Source organism: Anarrhichthys ocellatus, unplaced genomic scaffold (genome assembly GCF_004355925.1).
Source record: "Anarrhichthys ocellatus isolate YVR2014 unplaced genomic scaffold, GSC_Weel_1.0 scaffold5, whole genome shotgun sequence".
NCBI classification, from domain to species: Eukaryota; Metazoa; Chordata; class Actinopteri; order Perciformes; family Anarhichadidae; genus Anarrhichthys; species Anarrhichthys ocellatus.
The window spans coordinates 5,297,257-5,302,830 of record NW_022280035.1 but is presented as its reverse complement, the minus strand read 5'-3'; the positions used below and the strand labels follow the sequence as shown (position 1 = coordinate 5,302,830).

At 41.6% G+C, this 5,574-nt stretch overlaps 1 protein-coding gene across 2 annotated transcripts in view; it reads right to left on the bottom strand.

Annotated features, from left to right (window-relative positions):
• The window catches only part of prickle3 (prickle homolog 3), a 22,256-nt gene that overhangs the window by 7,722 nt on the left and 8,960 nt on the right, over window positions 1–5,574 (bottom strand). The window contains exon 1 of one of the 2 annotated variants that reach the window (XM_031844667.1): window positions 1,576–1,664. The exons of the other annotated variant lie outside the window; for it this stretch is intronic. The gene's annotated coding sequence lies outside the window, so the exon portion shown is untranslated. Of the gene's footprint in view, window positions 1–1,575; window positions 1,665–5,574 lie in introns of those variants that run through there. 2 annotated transcript variants of the gene reach the window in all.

The window sequence follows — 5,574 nt, the reverse complement described above, 5'->3', positions numbered from 1 at the left end:
GTGTGTGTGTGTGTGTGTGTGTGTGTGTGTGTGTGTGTGTGTGTGTGAGCAGAAGGAGAAGTGGGGACCTGCGACGCACATGCCTCTGTAAGTGGGTAGGAGGACACAGCCGGACCCTGGCACGATGGGACAGATGGCAGATACACCACGTCCCACCCTGTCTCACCCCCCCTCACCACCAGCCTCCACATGATGAAAGGATAGAATCACCAGTGAGTCCAATTGGAATGAATTTTGGGTGAAAGTAGGCAGAGTTTGACCAAAAGATTGGTTTGTACACACGCCAAAACATATAAATACACTACTACTAAATGAATGAGCACATCAGCACCACTTTAAAGTATAGACTAGTTGTAGTATGACACGAGCAAAGCTTTTCCAAAACATACTCATTTTAATCCGCTTTTTCTTAGCAAGCGGTTCTTTTAATCATGAGTTCAGTAAACTTCAACACTGCTATACACCGGGCCCTGGTGTGCCGAGTTCTGTCCTGTTCAATTATTTGACTCTGATGTAATAGAGCTGCTTTGTCCCCTCTGGCTACCGACCACATTTTCTGCTGATAGGTCAAAAGACTTCATACATCAATGCTTTGATCGTCCTCATGAAAATGTGTACGGAGCAAGAACAGCTCGGTAGTTGTATCGTTCACCAAACTGCTGTCAAAGTTAGAGCTGAAATAAGAAGTCGATCAGCAGGAAATGTATAATCGATTATTTGTTTAAGTTGTTTGTAAAGCAGACATTTGCTCAATCTAAATATAGGGTCGAAATAAAAAGAGCACAGACAAACGTAATCAATTAATTAATACTGTATTTCTTTACAACATCTACACCAAGAAAACACAAGAAGGTAACTGTGTGTTAGGAACCAGGAGACACAGAGGATGCTGCTTTGGACATTTGAATGGCTGCACCAGAACATTGTTACTGAAGCTGCTGGCACAGCTGGTGCTGTAATTGTTGTTCATTTTAATGAGGGATAATCTACTAAACTAAATAATTATGAAATAAACTAAATGACCCTAGATAATAAAGCAGGGTGGTAGAGGACATGGAGGAGAGGACAGCTCTGTCATGCTGATGTAAAGTAAGTACATTGAAAGTGAATACTGACACTTTGTGGAGCAGAAATAAACTAATTTGAACTAGAAATCCACCAGCTTTAATTAGCTTTGGCTGAAGGGATTTAAAATCGTTTTAATTTGTTGAACAGAGATTAAGGCTTGTTCAATCCTTCCCTGGATCCCAAAACAACCCGAGTTCATCCAGTAATACATTAGCCTGCACTTTCATACGTGTGCACGTTTAAATAAAATGATATCTCCATGAAGATACCATATAATCCTGCTGTTAAGCTGTGTGCAGAGGATTTGAGTAACAACACCAACTGTACATGAAGTCATGTGCTGCACATTAAATCTACACAGATGTGTGTACAAAACAACATATAATCAGAAAGAATCTAAACACACACACACAACCTTCAGTCTACACACATCTCCCAACTGAATGACTGTTTGAGTTTCTATTCGCTTTAATCCTGTCAGACAGTAAAATATGGTTTCTTCATTACCTGCTGTAATCATGACAAATTAGTCCCGGTTGGCCTTTTGATGCGGTCCCATCCAGACTTGAGCTCTGTGAAGGTTTGCATTCGATAGGCGACCATCACCGTCACAGCCTGTCTGTCGGTGTCGGAGCAGGCTACTCTATGGCAGCTCCCTTCCATGTGGTCATTTCTCTGTCTGCTCGGCTCTTTTCAATGTGCCCGCCACCCCCGACTCCCACCCTCCTCCGCGCTGACAGTGGGCTCAAACAAAAGGCACCGAACGCGACCACGCACGGCTAAAAAATACACACACCGTCCTCAAGGTACACACACACACGCTCATGTGATTTTAAGTGATAAGCTCAAGTACGCATACACGCAGCGGACGTTTCAACTAAGCCCGACAATTTACTCACTTTTGAAGATATGAAAAGTCAAAAGTCCACGTGAGAGTGGTGAAGAGTAAACTCACTGTGTCTTTTCTCCTCGGACCAGACTGCTGTGACTGATTCATAACAGATGGACGGTTGTTTGTTGCCTTGATGCAGTTATTAATCATAGAAATGAAAGTGGAGCAGATTTTGAGCCTGTGAGCAATGCTGCGCTGTGCAGCATTTGTCATCTCATGCGATCAAGATGGGCATGCACGACAACAAAGTGTCTCTGGCGAAACATCAAGCAGACGGCATGACTTTCAGTCTTAGCGAAGTCACGACACACCGGCTCATCTGAGTTTGGTCATTCGCTGAGGATGAAGATCAGGGAGGACATGTCTGCTGGAGAAGAGTCAGAACACGTCATTCTTCATGTATTCTTTCTTTTATTTCTTTTTAATGTAGCTTTGGGCCCAAAACATGGTAAAGTAACAATTTAACGACTCCACTACCAGAGTCAGCAGTGCTGTTTAGTAGTGACATCTACAATGTAGAGCTGCCATTGATAGTCAATCAATTTATTAGTCAAAACTGCAACTATTTTGACTATTTTTTAAAGCAAAAATGCAAAATATTCTGTTATTTTCAGTTTTTCTTGTCTTGTATGATTGTAAGCTGAATATATTTTCATTTTGGACTGCTGGTCAGATGAAATAGTTCATAATTAATCTTAAAAATGATCGTTAGTTAACTCGCAGCCTTAAAATTATGCGTTTTTTAGATAACTAACCTCCAAACAGCTGATCTAGACCCCCTGTTTTGGGGCATACAGTTATATTGTGAGTCAGTATACAGTAACTGGAAGCAGCCATGAGATAATCCCCTGCTTCACATGTGTGCTGCTGTAACAATCTATAACTCACTGCAGGATGTATAGTGAAGCCCTCCTTAGATCTGACTTTAAGAAACAGATGGGCCTTGTGCTTTAACCCTCTGCCACTAATTAGTGACTGAGTAATTGCCGCATGGCCACCCAGACTAATAGCGACGGCTACTTTGAACACTTTTGAAGCGTGGCGGAGACCTGTGGGTCAAAAGTAACTCGATTCACTCGCTGCTGGCCAGAGGATGCACCATCTGCCCCCCCCCCCACCTCAGTTTAAGCTCTGTCTGAGAAAGCTCAGCATGAAGATGGATCACTTCCCTCTCAGCGAGCATCAGCAGCTAAAGGCCGCGGTTACTCGGATGATCTCGTCCATCAGGGAAGGTGTGGTTCTAAATAGGTTATTAAGGAAGATGCAATTAGCACGGGACTCTCGGGTCTTAAAAAACTGACCCCCATAAATCTCAACTATTTAATCACATCCATGTTCCTCTCTCTCTCCTGGATCGGCCAAGAGACGTCTAAACAAGACGCTTCTCTTTGTCATCTCACCTAAAGTCATTTCCGATCTGTTCTGCAGCCAAAAAGCAGAATTGAGAAAATGTCCATAACTCGCAGCGTGATGGTGATACTACACAGAAACTGCAAACAGACTGGTGCGTATACGGAGGCAGGACGTCGACCAGAGTGTAGCCGGAGGTAGAGAGCAGCACACGTGTTTTAGATTACATCCCAACTTCCAAGCTTTTGTCTTGACCTGAATAGTGGGAAACTGAACTGAAAAAAGCTAAAAGATACAATTACAGTCTTTTGGTTACATGAAGTACGCATTCCTGCGCCTTTTTTTCTTCTTTTTATTCTCTCCATCACCAAGTCACAGTTGGCTTCAGCCATGCAGCGCCCATCTGGGATTGTCTCATCTGGGGTCCTTCTTTCTCTTTTCGTTCATCTAGCTGTGTGTACAGCCTGAGAGTCTGGAGCCACTAAACACAACACGCTGGACTTGGAACAATCGAATTTAGAATCTGGATCACACAGCTGCCTTCCAAACAACTGACTCTTTGCTTCTTTTACGCTCATATAAGTAAGTACCAATGAAGAAGTTGTTATTTATACATGTTTTAACACTAAATGCAATGCATACAAATGTCCCAATTGAACAAGGGAAAGCAGCAGTGAATTGGAGAGACAGTGGGGGAGACAGAGGGAGGTTATGAAGTGGTCCAGAGGGTTACTATCACAGCAGTGAGGCCTAATCTTATTAGTGCGATTGTCAGGATTAGAGTAACCAAGAGACCCAACCAGCTGGATATTCTCTAACGCAGTGGTTCTCAACTGGTCTGGCTGTGGGACCCACCATCACCCCTTAATGACAAGCCGTGACCCACTACCCAAATTATATATATATATATATATATATATATATAATTTGGGTATATCTATATTCAAGAAGTCTAAACATATCTGTGTAGTAAACAAGTGCCAAATCAAATAAAGAAAGTACACGTCAATTATATTTTAACAAATATTATTCTAATTTTTCAAATTTAACTGGATGGATTATAAATAATACATAGAAATACATGAATAAATGGTCTTCTCATTTAAAGTAAAATAATGGCTGGATTAATAAATAAATTTTGTAATGAAATTCATTTTAGAAAAGTTATTTTCATTGAATTGCCCTGCAGCTTTAAATTCAGTTCACACAGGATGAAGTGAAAAGGCCACAATATTATATTTTTCTCATCTTCTAAAAAGAGAATTTAGTGTTGGAAGAATTCACCTCTATGACTCTGGTCTCTCTGGCCAATTTTCTCTTTTGGAAATCGTCCTATGATTTGACTTTCACAACTCAATAGTCCTGCTCTGCTGAATATATCCTCGTCTCTCCCCCATGTGTCACGGTGTGTGTGCATCTCACTCAAGTCAGGAAACTCGTCAGAATACCCATATTTGATTGGATGAGCTGCATCATGTGATGTGATTCACAACGCATTGGTCGGTGTTTTTCCTGCACCGCTGAACAAGTGCCGTAAATGCTGGAATAATTCCGCTGCATAAAAAAATTCCCTTCAAAATAAAATCACATTTTTCTTTTTTTTTTGTCAGTCAAAGGCCCGCGACCCACTGAAAACGGGCTCAGAGGAAAGCACGCAAAAAAACAGCTGAACAGAATGAAATAAATTAAGGATCCTTTGACAGTTAACAACCGCTGTAAGAGGTATGCGTTCAAGTGGCTTGTGGCGTCATTTAACCCTTTTTGCTGAGGAGACACAATATGGACATTTGTCCTTCTGCTGAGTAGATCTCGTTGTATCAACAAACAACAGCACACAAGAATAGGGTTTAAATCGCTGGAGCTCAGGCACACTGCACATGTTGCATGGTGGACTATTGGTAATCCTGCTGCTCTGTAGAGCTTCTGTTTTCCCCATGAATATGAAGTCAACTCAAACTAAATGCAGCTGCTTTCTGGTGCAATTGCCAGGGCTTAATGGCACTCATGACTCCACAGCACTGATTCTTTACGGCCATGGGGTGAGTGAGACTGATCAGCTCTGCGAATAGCATGCGGTGATCTGACCTGGTCATGTTTGTTGTCTTTTAATGCATGTCTGCTCTCAGCGTGTACACAGATCACAGATAAGCTGATTTCCGTAGGAAGCAATGTTGATGCTCACTCCTAAGACATGTGCAAACACATACACACAGTATATATATATATATATATAAATATATATATATATATATATATATATATAT